This window comes from Pinus tabuliformis, chromosome J, assembly GCF_031772625.1.
Source record: "Pinus tabuliformis cultivar Carrire ecotype Pingquan chromosome J, CPIR1, whole genome shotgun sequence".
NCBI lineage: Eukaryota > Viridiplantae > Streptophyta > Pinopsida > Pinales > Pinaceae > Pinus > Pinus tabuliformis.
In genome coordinates this window covers 530210385-530228822 of record NC_142295.1, presented here as the reverse complement: position 1 = coordinate 530228822, position 18438 = coordinate 530210385, and the positions used below count along the sequence as shown (strand labels likewise).

General features: G+C 35.4%; 1 long non-coding RNA gene and 1 pseudogene across 1 annotated transcript in view; both read left to right on the top strand.

The window, feature by feature from the left end:
• The window catches only part of LOC149228086 (protein disulfide-isomerase pseudogene), a 36132-nt pseudogene extending 28325 nt beyond the window's left edge, over positions 1–7807 (top strand).
• The window catches only part of LOC149228085 (uncharacterized), a 110268-nt gene extending 96236 nt beyond the window's left edge, over positions 1–14032 (top strand). Inside the window, exon 3 of the long non-coding RNA XR_016247841.1 lies at positions 13305–14032. This is a non-coding gene — a long non-coding RNA (uncharacterized LOC149228085). The remainder of the gene's footprint in view (positions 1–13304) is intronic.
• The last annotated feature ends 4406 nt before the right edge of the window (positions 14033–18438 follow it).

Sequence of the window (18438 nt, the reverse complement as noted above, 5' to 3'; positions counted from 1 at the left end):
GGACACAAAAAATGATGTAAACAAGGCCAAAATTGAGGCAGATCTAGGGCCTAAGCTTACCTATAATTTTGTCAATGTTTGACTCAATAAATCAACTCTCAAATTTGTTTTAGTACTCTGTTTTATTTGTAGTTTTAGTTCCATTTGAGGAATCCACAGATAGTACATTTTGAGTCAAGATGTTTCATCTAAATAATAATATTTCTTCATCTTTTTTGGAGCTTTGAATTGTAAGTTCATACCTTGCTTCCTTGCTCTTTGTTTTATAATAAACCAATATGCTTGTGGAATTTTACTTACTTTTTCATTTATTTATGTGCAAAAACAGATGGAGTTGTTTTATAAAATTACTATTGGTGAAGAGAATTCTATCATTGGCATGGTCAGGTGTTGATATGGTTGTACATTGGATGAAATTGTGGATGATGAAATCATTGGATACCATTTTGATTTTATCTAGGATGGATTAACTTTAAATCCAAAGCAAGAGAAAAAATGGAAAGTTTATAAAACAATTTTTGGCATCAAGAGGAATCTAGGCACATTTGATAAACAACCAAGAGTTGAAAATATGTCTTTATCAGTGGAACAAACCATAGTTGTTGATCCTAGTGTATTGGCATCTTGGGAAAAAAAGTGAAAAGTTTAATGGAAGAGTTTGTTAATGAGAAAATTACTCTAAAAGTATATTTAGAAAAGGGAGAATCTAAAATAAAGGTCCATTGTGAAATTGGTGGCATTAATTATGGAACAGGTGATGTATCCTTGGTAGCGCAAACAACGCGCAACTTCAAAAATCATCATATGAAAACAGGGGCCCATCAACGACGCCTTTCAATGCCAAGTGGTAGTGAAATTCCTTCATGTAATGAAGTATAAGAGACAATGATGGTAGGAGATCAATTTCATATTTATTAAGCAATCAAACTTCTAGATGATTTCAACAAGACACAAGAGCCTAATTTATTTAAGGTGGTTGAAGCAAAACTTGCAGACTATAAGGACATGAAAAAAGTTAGAGTGGAATATACATGATGCAATAAAGGGTTTTGTTTAGTGGTGAAAAGTAGTAATATTGTCAATTCTATAAATGAATACATGAAATCAAAGAAGCACACTATTACTGCTGCAAATGAGGCTTCACATGAGGAGATTGGGTTGTGGAGTGGCACGGTTGGGAGACCCAAGAAGCCTACCAATGATAAGTCCCAACAAAGTTTGACTAGGTTCTTGGTCCCATCATCACCATCAATATTACATAGGGGTTCTACAAGTGCAAATCCTTCTACTTCAAGTGTGTTAATTAACAACTTAGACTAAACTTGAATATGAATTTGTATATTATTTTATTTATCTTACTTCAATTTTTGTTTTTTTAATTGTGTTTTTATCTTATTATAGCTCAATTATATACCTTGTTACTACAATGTTGGGGGTATTGTTATCCTTATATTGATAGAAATGGGGAGAGATTGAAAACAAAGGTCCTAATGGATGATCAAAGGGGTGGAAAATTTTGGGCCATAGAGAAGCATACCAAGATCATGCTATGTTATGAGGGTATTGAATGTCGTATTGATGGTAAATATAGGCATATTCATTGCCAGAGGGCTTCTAAAACAGGGATCCCAGTTGATTCATTAACATGCAGATTTTGTAAGTTGGTTCCAAAATGTGATGACTTGAGGATGCAATTATATAATGAATCAATGTGCACGAATAAAAGAAGTGAACGAGATACAAGAAAAGGTAGAAGACTGGACTATTTGACTCAAAATGAATTGAAGAATGCTACAAGGGTTACAAATGGTAACGATAGATAAAAAATGTGAGCTCGGGAGAGGACAAAGGTTGCTACACTGTCTATTAGAATGAGATCCCTAAAGGAAAAGTTGTTTGAATCTTCAGAAAGGAAGGATGTCTTTAGGTTTTGCAAGGATGTGTGTGAGGCACATAAGCAAGGAAAATTACAAGGTAAAGATGCAATTTGGGAATTTTTCAAGGATATCTTTCATAACTTGATGCATGCAAAAGCAGGGAGAAGGTATAGTACATCCAAAAACTCCCTTTATGAGATGATCAAGTTATGGGGAGGTCCTATATTACATAGCTTTATTAGCTTGAATATGGATGGTCCTTCAATATCTACGACTTTAAGGAAAGTTAGAAAGTCATTAGCATATATCCCAGGGGAGCACGAACACATTTTTGAGGCAATCGGAAAAATTTATGTTTCTTATAAAGCCAAGTATAGATGGCCCAATTCTTGTATTGATTGCTAAAGATGAAACAATTATGAAAAAATATGTTATGTGGGTAGTAAAAAGTAATACACTGGTGGGGTTTTGTGGTATGAAAGAAGAACATCAATGCCAATCACATTTCTTGGTGAGAGTTGGTGAGAGAGTTGTAGGCTATGAGATTATAACAAATTATCTTAAGAACAATGTTATTAGCCATTATGCACATGTTATTATTGCAAAACCTTTACATGAAAAACATCCTCTTTTGGTTGTGGTCGTTCATCCAACATGCAATAAGTTCAATGAAAATCATGTTTATCAACAATTGGAAAAGGTAGAATCTATGTGGAAGAAACACGTGGAAAATAATTTGGGACCTATTTTTGGTAATTCCGCGAATGGGGATAGCATAAGAAGACAACTTATGTTGAAGGATTATTCTTCAACATCAGGTCTTTGATATCAAATTCCTTGGGAAGGGTGGAGGCTAATTGGGTTGTACAATGGTTACAATTTCACATGATTGCATGACCAAGATTACATCCACAACAACAAAAAGCTAGTGAATCCTTTTTTTAGTGGTTGACGAGAATTGCTTTTAGGAAATGAGTACATAAGTTTTGGTCATATCATAATGGCTTACCACACTTTTAAAGTGGATGATCACAATCTTAAGGGTGAAGATATAGAGAGGATGGATAGAAAAAATTGGGGTTTACCACAACGCATTGCTTCAAGGCATGTTCAGAGGTGTTTGAAAGAGTTGAGAAGTACACCAAGTGGAAAGTTAGAGAGGACACTATTTACAGGGACTTATCTAATAATTGTTGTTGACTACATTGACATCTTTATGTCTCATAGTTTGAGCCTTTGGGAAAGGGTGCGAAATGCTTCATGAGTTCATCATTTCTTCACATTATGGTTATGTTGGGTACATAAACAATCTCATACTAATTTCAACATAAATTTCATTAGCAGAGTGGCACATCAAGATGTGAAAATTTCTTGCCATTTTGCAGTTTTGTTAATGAGATTGTTTTGAGATAATTACTCTAACTTTCCATGCATTTTGCACCTGACTGGGTCAAATGTATGTGAGAACTTCTTTAGTAAAGTTGGTGGGATGGTTGGAGTGGAGAGGGCCTATGATTTCATTGACTTGCTTCATGTTGTTGTAACCCTTAATAGAGTTGTTGAAGAAGAATCAAATCCCCAAGGGCTTCATTTTAATAAATCTCATAAGAAGAAAGAAAGATTTTGGAATAGATTTCACCAAGAAACAATACAAAACATTGACATATTGTCACAATATGATTCAATATCCATAGACACTAAAATTGTAGAAGCCCTTAAGTTTGGATTGAAGGATGCACAAGAAATTTTATCAACCTTTGGAATGCAACTAGAAAATTACACTCAATCTTCTTGGTGAGTTAAACCATGGATAGAGTATCAAAATTATCCAACATTCGAAATTGTGGATGAAGTAGTTGATGATTCTCCACTGATTTGTTCCAACTCTATATTCCAATATTCGTCATCATTGGTACAAATTGAAAGTGAATTGAAAATAATGGAAAGTGAGTGGAGACATGAGTTGGATGAAATTTTAGATTACATTGATGAAAATATAAGAAAAATGATAAAACCAGTGATGGATCTTGATGGTAAGGATATGTTCAAAGCATGTTTTGTTAGCCAATTGAATGGAAATCCGACATTATCCAAAGATAGGTTGACGAAAGTGAGAAATGGGGTCTCCTTTAGGTGAGATGGGAAGGCTCCACAAAAGGGTGTTTCAATTAGCTTTGGAATTGGATCAGATTGTGGGATACTGGTTGAAACCAACTCAATTTCCCCCACTGAACGTACTACAAGAAAAGGTGTTCCTCGAAGTACAAAAAAGGTGTTTCTTGTGGAACATGGTACATTGGAAGGGTTCAAAGAATAAGGAATAAGGATGGTAATAGGCCTTGTTTGATTACCATAATGACATTGACCTTTTGGATATACTAGAAGGCATCAAGCCTCAATTATGTTGGTATGGTAGAATAAAGGGGCAACGCATGCATAAGTATGATTTGACAGATCATGCTTTTGTACAACTTGAATATGTTATAGCAATCACAAAATTATCATACAATGCTAGGAATGATACATAAAAATTAGAAGAAAGTGATTACAAAGTTTTTTTCAGATTTTTTGAAAAAAATGAACAAGGTTGATTTTCAAAACATTCTACTTTCACTTTCCTTATGTACTTCCATATGTTGGATCATTTATAAATAATTATTGGTCGTATTTTTGTTGATTTGTTTGTATGAAGCAGATGTTAATTTTGTACTTTTTGGTTTTAGGTCTAGTGAATAGTTCAAATGGTGAATGTTTGGGATAACTCAACCTTTTTTTGCTACCTAATTTTTAGTGTAAGTTTCTTTCACTATCCATTCATATTTTTGTAGTCGTGTTTCATTCAAACATTAATTTGGTATTTCCTCAATAAAAAAAATAGAACTACATACCTATATAACTATAAGTACCCATTACCTCAACACATATATACAATTTGGAGATGAGGGTACCCCTTTCCTCAACACGTGTGTTGGATGCCTTCTACCGTGGTTCCTTTGAATTTGGTCCATTTAATCATGAAAGCAAGAAGATGTGGTCCCTTTTTCACGAATATGTTTTGCGGATAAGTATGTGGTTCTTCTCACTAATGTTAACGCTTTCCTTAAACTTTTAGATCAATGGTTCGCTTTCTAGAAAGGATATCAAGGATCTGATGGCACGAGCTTCAATCAGGATGGTTTCTGCTCACTCAAGTCAACATATTTACACCAGAGAAACATCTAACACATGAAGTGCATTTTATTTTGAATGTTTATGTGGTAGTTGGCTTTCCTATTTTTTAAATTGGACATATAAATCAGAGTCTGTAGTTCAAATGTGCCATCAGAGTCTTTTTGGAAGTATTTATATTTTGGCCATACTCATGGGGTCTACAACAGTTAAATTGCACTTGGTTATTATTTATAATTTAGTCCTCAATCATCTTTTGGACATTTCCTTTCAGCGCTTTCACTAAACGACATTAACATTAATTACTATCTATAAAGGCTTTTGGACATGTGATGGTAGTTTGTTTTTAAATTGTTTGCAACTTTATTGAGATATGTGCTTCTGGTAGATTGGAAGGGTGATGGAACTTTGATTTCTTATTTTTTCCTACATTGATATATATGTGTTTGATGGGCCTTGCAATGTGTGCGTCTAACCCAAGGGGTATTTTAAGGTGAATGGTATCTGATTTTTTACAACTTTTGGATTAACAAGAATTTGACAAGGTGAATGGTATGAAAATTTTAATTGATTTTACTTTTCCAAAGAAAGAATGCATAAGTTTCTATTTCATGGTTTGGAAAAGTAAAATACATAGCGAAGTGCTTATAGCATGCCATATCACCTCCAAAAAGGAAAACCATGCCACCTAGTGGCCACTTTTTACAAAGATTGAAGATTACATTAAATAGGAGACAATACACTCAGATATGAGCAATGTGAATTACTTCCTTGCCATTTTTCTAGGTATTATTATACAACTAGCCCACACCCTTTCTCTGATCTCTCTCTAACTTTCCCCTTGAGAAATTTATACTTGTAAGGAAATGCAAAATCCAGACATGACATTCAGAATCAGATATAATTGCAAAAAGTTTGAAAATCACTTCAATGAAGTGGTAATCTAAACTTTGAGAAGGTGACCATAAATAATTTCCAGGATTCCACTAACTAACAAATAGAATGGAGCATAGACCATTCAGTAGACTTTCCTTTAAACAACCGGATAAAGCTCTGCTCCAATTTTTGCCAACCAAGTACCTTATACTCTGAAGTGTTTTTGTAAGGATTTCACCCACATTGGGATTCTTCTCTCTTTTTTTGTTCTGCTTCTTCATCTTCATTGTTTGGTTTGGAGAATTGAACCATATAATCATTGTATTTATGTAAACAACATCCTTGTCATATAAGAGATCACCCAAGTATGTATTGGTGCATAAATAACTTTATCTTTTCACGCAGTCCCTTCTTTTTAACATCATTTGAATCAAAATGTGTAAGAACACACATAACTTTGGAAAAATCATGAACTTGAAGAATGCTCAAGAGCTCAAAGGTTTTCGTTTCAAAACCGTAACACCCATCTATGAGAAGCAAGACAAAGCGAACATATTTGGTTGCATCAATAATAGAATCCATATCATTTGAACACTCCATAAGTTGTAGGCATAGTTGTTTACATGATATAACTGTTATTGGACCACGCATGTCTGAAATATTATGTTGGGTGTAATGCTTTACAAGTGATTTTATAACTAGAGACCTTCTAGAGGACCCTGCACCACAATTACATAGGGAGATGATTCTTTAGTAGAATGGTCAACTATAGGCGTATGAAGTCGATGTTGATTTTTCTCTGATGCAATTGACTGTAGATGCTTTTCCTTCAATGAAGACTTAAAAACAATTTGCTTTGGATTATGTTTGTCACCTGATAATTCATGCTTCTTTTTGTTTGTTTTCTCTTTTTCCTTTAAAGATAGCCCATATTGATGAGCTCTATGGTCCTTGTGAGATTGCTATTGCTTTTATGTAATATTTGAATTTTTATGCAAAAGGAATTTTAATTCCTTGTTAATATCAAGATTCTTCCAACATTGTGATGGCTTTCTATGAAACTTCTATAGTAAATATGATGTCTAAAGTTGCAAAAATTTTCTTTGGGCTTCTCTAACCATCTAGATTTTAGAAAATTGGATCTGAATAGAAATGGAATCACTGCAAATACCAAGCGTAGAAATATTAATGAAAGAATAAAAAGAAATAAAATATTATTCTTTTAATGTAAAATCTTCCATTTCACAATTTAACCACGTTTCCATCAAAACAACAGATGAGCTAGTCTTAAAAATCATGACTTGCCCATTGTCTTGGCTAAAGTTGATGCTAATGAAGAAACAAATAAATATTTGGCTAGTGAATATGATGTAAAGGGATTTCCAACTCTAAAGATCATTCAGAAGGGAGGGTCAAGTGTTTAAGACTATAAAGGTCCTCGTGAAGCAGAAGGTATTGTGAAGTACTTGAAAAAGTAGGTTGGTCCAACATCTGTGGAAATCAGATCTTCAGAAGAGGCCACTAGCCTTATTGGTGACAAGAAAGTATTTATAGTTGGAGGGTTCTCAAACTTTGAGGGAAAGGAATATACCAATTTCAATATTGTTACAGAGACATTATGTTCAAATTATGATTTTGGTCATACATCTGATGCTAAAATCCTTCCTTTGAAGGATTCTACAATAAACCTACCATTTGTTCAGTTGTTTAAGCCTTTTGATGAGTGATATTATGACTCTCAGTATTTCAGTGTTGGTTCATTAGAGAATTTTGTCAAAGAAGCTAGTATGCCCCTTGTAGCAGTTTTAACTAAGGACCCTGATAATCATCCTCACGTAATCAAATTCTTCAACAGCCCAGATGCCAAGGCCTTGTTTTTTTTTTAAATTTTACTGCAAATAGTGCAGAAGAATTCAGAGCTACATATCAAGAGTTAGCAAAATCTCATAGAGGAAAAGGATTGAAATTTCTCCTTGCTGATCTTGAGGCTAGTTAAGGTGCTCTATACGTGTCAAAATGCACACTGTCAATATTACTTGTTTGTTTCCTTTACAGGGTTCTCTTGAAGCTCACCTGAACTAAAAGCATGCTTAGTTTAGAATAAGAATGACACATTCACTATTTCACTTATTCCAATTACATAAGTTTCATTAGTAAGAATTTGTTTGAACTTTGTAGACTTGTGGGAACTTTTGCATTCTTCGTTGCATGATATTTTTATTTTGTTAAAATGAGTCTTTATTGTCTTTTCTGGTATGCTCATGTAGGATCATATTGGGAACCAAGGTTATGCTTATCTCAGCATGTTGGGTGTCCTTGGTTTTGTTACATTTGTTTTCAGACCATCCTCTGATGCACTTGGTGTGTTAGATCTTCTTTTTATAATGTGAGAACAATCGTATTTGTTGCGAGTTCGTAAAATTATGGTTCATGTCTTTCACTCTATTTTCATAGAGGAAAGTGAGATGATCTTATAGCCTGGGGTAGAATATATGTGACCTGTGCATGTATCGTGCTAATAAACCAAAATGAAGAAAAGGTTGAAATCTCGTGTCTAATTCTGGCAAATTTTAGACTGGTGGGTTAGCTAGTGGTTGAGTGTTGTGGCATGTAGGAGGTCTCGGGGTCAAGTCAAATATCACCATATCAACCATGGATCACCACATTATCATGACCATTAACCATGGCTTATGCCACTTAATGTTACTTACAAAATTGACAAATTACCTATCCATGGACTTGTTGGTGGTGCTGAAAGGTCCTATAGTGGGGTCAACTAAAGAATGTGAAACTCAGTGAAATGATCATTTAAATGTTAGTTCACCATTGTGATTTTTTATCCCAAGTGATATTTCAAATTTAGAGATCTTCAAGGTGTCAAGAATCACATTACAAAGTATTTTTATTTTTATTTTAAAGTGCTTAGAAGGTGATTGTTTTGTTGAAATTAATATGAATTTCCATTTGTTTAAGTCAATCATTTTCTGATAGACACTTTGATGATTGTTCTCTTCCAATTCCTTTTCCACTAAATAGTGACATTAGGAATCATGTCTCTTTCCTAAGTAACATAGTAAATTATATTGGCCACCCTGTACTTGTTGCGAATATTTTTGTAAGCTAGAGTTGTGTTTTCATCGTCTAACACATGAAGTGCATTTTATTTTGAATGTTTATGTGGTATTTGGCTTTCCTATTTTTTAAATTGGACATATAAATCAGTGTCTGTAGTTAAAATTTGCCATCAGAGTCTTTTTGGAAGTATTAATATTTTGGCCATATGCATGGGGTCTACAACAATTAAATTGCATCTGGTCATTATTAAATTTTGAGTCCTCAATCATATTTTGGGAATTTCCTTTCAGTTCTTTCACTAAATTACATTAACATTAATTACTATCTGTAAAGGATTTTGGACATGTGATGGTAGTTTGTTTTTAAATTGTTTGCAACTTTGTTGAGATATGTGCTTCTGGTAGATTGGAAGGGTGATGGCACTTTGATTTCTTATTTTTTCCTACATTGATATATGTGTGTGTGTTTGATGGGCCTTGCAACGTGTGCATCTGATCCAACGATCTAAATGGGAAAGTTAGTGTTTGTTGTGCTAAATTCCAATTCAGAATAGTAAACAAAGTGTTTGAGGATTATGAGGTAAATTGCAAGTTTTACATGAGTTTTTATGTATTTATATGTAATTCATGAGCTTAAAACATGAATTAAAAAAACAATGAACAAAAACATAATAGTAATACACTCAGAAATTGATAAAGGAGTTCACCCCTCTTGGGCTACGTCTCCTTGGTCCAATTTCCAATAGCTTGACCCAATCTCCTTATGCTCAAAATACTTCAGTGATAAAGAGTACATAAAGTGTGTTGACCAAAAGAGTGGCTAGTTTCCCCTTCAAGGAAACATCCTCTTGCAAAGAACTCTCACTCTGAAAACATGACAGCCTATAGTCAGTCATGAAACAAACAGCGAGAAAAGGGTTCTCAAATCAAGACCCCATACTCCATCTGACTATGAGCATAACAAGTACAACAATTCACTTGAAGTACTAAAAGAGAAATTTCCTCAAAGACATAATGAGAAAAGAGAAACATAAGCTACACCATAGATGTATCAACTGCTGTAGAAAACATATGAAGGCTAGAAAACCCCTACAAGGTCCTCTCCATTCTCAAAAGCCTTCAAAAACTAATTCAACCCACTGGTTGATCCTAGCACCCATAGACTCAAACCTACAAAAAGTCTCTTCAGAAGTGCTCCAATGGCTCTGAAACCTATTCCATTAGCTTCAAAAGACCCAAAAATGATTTTCTAGCCTCTTCCTGCTCTTGAAAAGACCAAAAAATGAAGAAGATATGAGCTTCCCTAGCCTTTCTTCTAGTCGCTCTACAATTTCCCCAAAATCTGGCACCGGTCCTACAATTTCGCCCCAAAATCCGCTAACGGAGCGTCGATTCCGCCAAAATCCAGGCGAAATTATCAAAGCGTTTAAATAATCTCCATGACCTTAACTCTGAAAATTATGGCCACATGGGGGCCACGTGCTCAAGGGCCAGGGCTAACCACCTGCCCTCGCTAGTCGGGCCCCCAACTTTTCGCTCCACCCACGGTCATCTAGTGGTTGCATACACCCAGGTGCTGGCCCCTTTTCCAAATGGCGCTCTTTCCTTTTGCGCTTGGTTTTGACCTTGGGTTGTCTGGTCCCCATGGGACCTAGGGCTGGCCCCTTAACTCCTCCGCTCGACGGTCTTCACTTGGCGGTCACGGCAGTCAGGCGTGTTCACATGACACATCGGAGAGTGCGGTTAGTTGGTGGTGTAAGGGTGGTTAGAGTGAAATAACCTCCGAAACCAGTCATATGGGCCGCCATGCGACCAGGGTCCTTGCCAAAACAATTCTGCCATTCAAGGTTAAATGTATGTCGAAGACTATACATGTTAAGAAACAAAGTATGGCGCATTGGTTAAATCTTTTTCTTGGACCTTGGATGTCATGGGTTCGACCCCGCCCACTGTTGCTCGAACCTCACCCAATTTTGGTGGCCCTCGGGCTGCCATGTGGTGGTCTCTGGTTGTGCCACATGGTAGCCTGTGATTGGCCACCCTCCAACCAATCAAAATGTGCCATATCTTCTGCCACTAGGACTACCATGTGTCAACACGTGATTCAAATGAGTCTGATCATATGCACAGTCACCTTGCCACGTTAGCATCCCAGTCAGCCTGCCACGTCAACAATATGGACAACTGACTGTACAGTGCTGCTAATTTTTTTGCCAAATTCGCATGTTTGAGAAAAGGGACAGAACACGTTTCTAGGAGCATATGGTGTTTCTTTTGTGCGAAACAAGTTGTGCTAGATTCAGGATGACGAGCACTATGCGGTCGTTCAGGTTCCACACTGATCCAACAACTTTGAATTTTGAGCAAATTTTTGAGCACCTGATCATCCAAGGGGTATTTCAAGGTGCATGGTATCTAATTTTTTGCAAATTTTGGATTAACAAGAATTTGATAGGGTGAATGGTATGCAAATTTTAACTGATTTTATTTTTCCAAAGAAAGAATGCATAAGTTTCTATTTCATGGTTTGGAAAAGGAAAACACATAGAAAAGTGCTTATAGCATGCCATATCACCTCCAAAAAGGAAAAGCATACCACTTGGTGGCCACTTTTCACAAACTTTCATACAGAATATACCTATGATCTCTCTTGGGAACACAACTAGAAGAAAAAAATATGCTTTGATGAGCAAGGCATGTTATCAATGGGAGAAGAAGATGAGGAACAATCAAAGAACATAAAGTGCTTCTAGTTTATTGTTGTCACATTTTCCTTGTAGCTGAATGCTTTATTATTGTATGCAGATGGATTATAGAGACAAGATTTGAAATGTGAGCCATATATTTCACGGCAAGTCTCCCACTCCCTCATGTGTCGTTCCTCCTCTAAAACCTTTGATAAGGTAGATATTGCATTAATTCTATCGAGCCTCTGATGTTATTCATCTGTTGTGGTAAATCAAGGTACCAATATATATAATTGAGATAGCTTTGAAGCACTAGCGAGGAGCTCTTAGTATTGTAAATCATGTGAGATTCCTATTTTTAAATTCTTATGTTTTTCACCTTAGCAATATAGCTTCATCATGGTTTTCTAAGGAGCCATATTTGCATGGATATAAGTGACTTCTAAAGCCTTAGAAATCTTAACTTTTACTAAACAAAGTCTCTTTTCTATGCAACAACTTTCAATTACTATTGGCATAATGCTGACATATTTATTTGGGTTTGTTTCATGGAGGCTTTTGGCAGTTATAGGTATGTGATTAGTAAGAAGGGTTTACAAATTTTTTGTCTTTTATTGTCTTTTTCTCAAAATATTAAAACCAATATCTCCTGTGATGTGATGTAGAGCTAGTTCCTAGTGTTCTATTGCTTATTGGTCTCTCCATTATCCCAAAATCTCTAAGATGGCTGGTAAGCTTTTAGAAAGCTTGAATTCTTGCAGTAAATGATATGAACTACATAAGCTAGAGAAATTTCGTGTGCTATGTTATGTAAAAGGAAAATATTATCTAACATCTGTTCATGCTGGGAGCAAGCTAAAATAGGCAAGAAGTCAGATTTTGAAGCTTCATTATAGGCTCTTCGTGGCCCTGATGTTGATATTTTAGTTGAAGAAGATGAAATTAAGGTACAAGGCCTCTTGTCTTTTAGAATTGTGATCCTTTTGTTTCTTTCTTCTTGTAATATGACTGTGTATTAATTCTCATTTAGGATTTTTTTTTCCTTATTCTAGTGTTGTTGCCATTTTTTACCACTATTCAACAAATTTTCTGGATTTCTTGTGCCCTTGGTCAATATTTCTCGCGTGTTACCTTGCAAGTTCATCATACACACATGTAGTTTGTATATTGGTGCAAGATTCCTTCTAAAAGATATTTTAGAGTAAACAAATGACTATAGCCTACTAGGTTAGATAGGCTACTTCATCTTCCCTTGGGAAATTTTAATTAGAAGAGGACATTACAGGCACCGATGGTGATTTCATATTATTTGTTTTTTCTAAGATTGGTAGCAGGTATATCTGGTTTATTTGTTTTTTAATGAGAATGGAAACGAGTTGGATTTTGAAATTTGCTTGGGTTGTTTGAGGGTCATCTTATTTTTTTTTTTTAAATACTTCAGGTAGTAGTTGGATTTACAAAATCTTGCATGCACTCATTGGATTTACAAAATCTTGCATCCAATAATTGGATTTACAATGTTAGTTTTGTAATTTATGTAAAGACCATCATTCATGTTTTGCCCAAATGTTCTATTGGATATTTTTTTGGGGTTATAATAACTTTTATTGTTGATGTCTTAGGTGTCATGAACGAGGTAGTGAATTTTCAAGAAATGAAGTGCGAACATTTCAAATTGGACCCAGTGGATTATTTTTCATTGGTGATGGAATGAGAGAACTTAAAGTATGGAAATTGGCTACCCAGACACCTTGAGAGGCTGAGATGGCCTATAAGCTCATGTTGTAATCGGCGACCTCAAAGTTCAAATGTTATTGCGAAGCCTTTTTTGTAAGCATCAGTCTCAAGTTGCAAACCTACTATGGTCACTCCATGTAAAGTGACCTATGCCTATGCTGGACACATCCTCAACCATGGCCTCAAGTTGCAAACTATAATGGTCACCCCTTGGTGTAAAATTAACCCATTTTCTGGCCACATACTCGGCAACGGATTCCAGTTGGAAAGCTACTATGGTCACACATTCATGTCAAAATGACCCCTGTTCATGCTTTCCAATTACAAAATTGTGGAAACCCCACTCACTTGAAGAAGACGAAATAACAAAGGACAACTGAAGTGATCTAAAGAGTCAGAAATGCCTATCCTTCTTACTATCATTAGTAAAACACTCAAGATTGTCTATTAAATGCAAACATAAAGTGAGATAGGTGCTCTTTTGCATAAATTAGCAATGATACTAATTTTCCCTGTAAGCTCAAACTGTTAATGATCTGGACAACCATGATACTCTGTGATTTTTTATAAATTGATAAAACACTGATAATAATACTCAACATTTCCATTTCAAGTTGGTTTTCTCAAATTCGGTTATTGGGTTTATAGGGTAAGTTGTCTCACATGGTAAATTTCTTTGGGCATTGTTTCAATTCTTGATTACTTAAAACAGGAAGAAGAAAGCTCATAAACTCTTTAAAATTGTGTACATTGATTATTGTTTTTATTTTATGTTTTGATTCTTGGTTTTACTAGCCCAAGAGTCTTTGTTTCTCTAGGTAAATGTCACATAAAGTATCGGTTACTAGGGATTGAGGTCGTTAATTTGCGAAAAGCTTACTAATCTTGGGTGTAGATTGCTAATTTGTAAAGAGATTACTATTACATGCTTTCCTTTACAAAATTACCAAATGGGTTGAGGTTGCTGATTTATTTTACAAAATTACCAAATGCGTTGTGGTTGTTTAATTTCAAAAATGTTACTATGGGTTGAGATTGTTGATTTGTAAAACTATTGTTGTTCATGTCTCTCCTTTACCAAATTCTAATTCAAGATTGTTGATTTGTAAAAAGTTTATTGTTCCTTCCTCTCTTTTACCAAATTCCTTCCTCTCGTTTACCAAATTCTTGAAAATGGTTCTTGAAAGAGTTAGATCTTTAGTCCATGGAGAATTGCTTTTGGTTTTAATTGTTCCTCTTGCCAAATTGAAAATGATGATCCCCTGCCTTCTTTACTAGATTTGTGTTGTTCAAGATTTGGATCTTTAGCGATCTATAGATGATGCTCTAGTTCAATTTTTTCCTCTTTCCAAATCGCAAATGATGATATTGTGCCTTCTTCACCAAATTCTTGAAAGAGGTGTTATTCAAGAGTTAGATCTTTAGTCTTTTATAAATGATTCTTTGGTGCAATTTTGTTGGTGTCGATATGACCGGTTTTAATTGTTTTTGTCGAATCACAATTGATATTTAAGCTAAATTGTAAGTAGGCTGGTTTGCAATTTCTTTTTTGCAATATGGGCATTAGGATGGGAAGCAACACCTCATTAGACATGGGTTTTTTCGTCTTGAGATTTTAGGTGCACTATTGTCCATTTAGTTTATTTGGTTTCTCACTGGAATTCTCATCTATGATCCTATCAATAGGATACTTCACAATACGGGTGCAGTTGTTAGTCAACATTCATAGTGAAGGGAATGACATGGTGAGGGAAAAGGTCATCGACAAGAGCTAAGTAGAGACATGGACAAGAACATAGGGGAAATATTGAATAAAATCATGACCATGGCCATAAGCATGAAGATATCAGTATATGAACTGTTGTGGGTCAAGACAAAACAGAACTAAAGAAGCCTTTGCTTTCATAGGTAGAAAGCGTCGAACATTTTGATCATTCCACTATGTTGGGGAGACCCTTGGCTGTGGATTGAGAGATGCTGAAGGTAGGCATTTTCAGAATACTAGATTCAAGTTAGATCATGACTTAGAGGCAAAAACAAAGGTGTTGAAAGACAATCATTCACATTTAAATATAAATTTGCAGGGGGCATATCTTCATGTGCTCGGAGATTTGGTTCAGAGTATTGGGGTCATGATTGGAGGATCAATTATTTGGGTAAAGCCCAACTGGAAAATAATTGATTTGATATGTACATTGTTTTTCTTAGTACTTGTACTGGGGACCATTATAAAGATGTTGAAGAATATTCTAGAAGTTAAAGATGTTGAAGCACATTCTATAAGTTTTGATGGTGAGTGCACCTCGTGAGATTGATGCTACAAGGTTTGAATAAGGATTGTGTGCAATTTCTGGTGTCTTAACTGTGCATGAACTGCACATTTGGGTCATTACAGTCAGGAAATACTTGCATGCCATGTAAAAATTCAGTCAGATGCAAATGCTGATATGGTTCTTCAAAGGTTAATAGAGTATATTGATAAGGAAGTGAGGTGTATGTTCTCATTTGATTCGATTGATTCATGAATTTTTTGATTGGCTATCTCAACACTCTTTGATTACCCTCTATGATATTTCTACATGGAATGAAGTAGGGTAATGGGTTGACTAGAACTTCAGTCCAGTCCCAGACCACTCTTTTGTGAGATTGACACTTTTCGGATGTGCTCCAATCTCTATATCCAAGAGAAACTGTAGGGGCTATGGGGCATCTTATTACTCTGTTAAGCAGGGGTATCTCCATCAGTTATCCTCCCTTCCTTTCCACAGGCATCGTTGCCTAAGGTAAATTCCTTCTACTAGCTATTAGTGCATAACAAGATCCTGAGTCCCTACTGCAAATAATTTAAGGAAGCATGGGACAACTGGCCCCACTCATTGTGCATTATGCCAAAAAGTAGAAGAAACATAACAATATATATTTCTCTAATGTGACTTCACAAGGAAAGTTGGTAAGTTCCTTCTACAGTGCATTAGTCATCGATACATTCAAGCCACATCATGCATGTAGCTATTTAATAAGTGGGTTTACCAATATGATGGATCCTTCCACCAAACGCTAGTCTTCAAAATTAATATACCATTAGGTACGTGTTATATAGATATGTAAAGTTCCACATCTGATGCAGGTAGATTAGAAATTTTTCTTTGGTTGCACATGTCTAGCATATGAAGTTTTTTAAAATGTGCCATTTAGTGAATTTTTTATTTGATCCATGTTTTCTCTATATTACTTATTTTATTCATTAATTTAAAACACCTGTAGGTACGTTTTACAAGGTGATGAAGAAGAACAAATAGAATTGCTTGCTAGGGATGGAGGCATCTACAAAAAGCTTGCGTGTTCTTTAGCTCTAGAAATATTTGGACACGAGGATATAAAAAAATCCCTGCTTCTGCTTCTTGTTGGTGCCCCAACTAGAAAATGCAAGGATGGAATGAAGGTATAATTATTTTACTGAAGAGTTGTTACAGAGAAACTTGATTATCTTATTGGTGACTATTTGAGAAAAATGCCTTGTTATTCTCACTTATCTAGTCTCTAGAGTCTGTCTACAAGGAAAAATTATATTTATTGCTCACATTTTTCTTTTAGTTGCAAATAAGAGGTGATTTTCATGTCATTTTGATGGGAGATTTTGAAGTTGCAAAGAGTCAGTTGTTGAAACACATGCTTAGTGTGGAACCTCAAGGAGTTTACACCATAGGTCGAGGAAGCAGTGGTGTTGGTCTGACAACTATTGGTCAAAGGGATCTGGTCACCAGACATATCATTATTGGCGACTCCATAAGGATCCAAATACCTGTTGTTCAAAGGGAACTGGTCACCTATAGAGTTATTGTTATTCCAAAAACCCTTTAGCTTCCATTATGATCCATTTGGCTGATTTCCATATTGTTTCTATGTTTTTCCTACTAAGACTTGAGTGACTTGATTTCTTGCAAAAGATGTATCACTGGCTTCTCCTATTTTATAAATGCTTTTAAACTTCTCCTTTTTTCTAGGCTAGCTAGCTACCTACACGTCCATGAGATGTATGTCCTATTTTTTGGGATTTGTTCCCTATATTTCCAATCGCATAAGCTTGTTTTATTACTTTTTGTTTTCTAATAGCTTCACTTTTGCTGCTTGCAGCTCCCTTACACCATTTCCCCTATTTCCAGCTTGTTTTTTGTCACCTTCATCTTCATTTTGGTCACAAAGGAGACCATTCCAAAATAGATTCTACATGGCCAGATGAAGTCAAATGAGGGATGTTCCATCCTTTTGAGGGAGAGTTGGACATGATTGTGTTTTGAGAGCACCCCCATGTGTGGGATGAACTTCTTCGTTCTATTAAGGGTGTGAATGACTAGCGAGGATTTCCCTTCTTCATTATCATGTGTTTCCAATATGATTAGTTATGTGATTGGTTATGTGATTTTGCCGAAGATTATCTAACAATGATTAGACCAGTCTAAGGATTTTCCTCACCATGCCTTAAAAGGGGTCACCCTGGTTTGCATGTTCATCATTATTCACAACCTTGTACTTGTTTTGAGATTTTGTGGGGCTAATATTATTGTCCTCATGGAATTTTGGAGTACTTATTTATTTATTGAGTTTGACACCGTTTTGAAGCCACTTCCTTCTTCAATTTGTGGGCTAGGTTAATTTAGTGTTTTTTCTCCAAACAATCTTTGATAAAGTGGCCATACTCCTAGAAGAAGTTACATATGAATCTATATTGCAAGAAATTCCTACCCAGGCAGTATTCCAGTACCCAAAATGCCCGGAAGTACCAAAATGGTAGGAAACACCATAGAAACATTGTCATCCATACCTTACAACATATCCATATTTGGAAGTGTCATATAGAACAACCTACCACATTTCCAAGGCATTTTGACAATTTCCAATGATATTCAGGGTGCTTTTTTGGAGCTCTATGAGACCACCCAAGTGCCATGAGAAGTGTTGGATCCATAGGAAAATATCACCCTATCGCACCAAGGATCCTTTAAAAGAAAAACACAAATA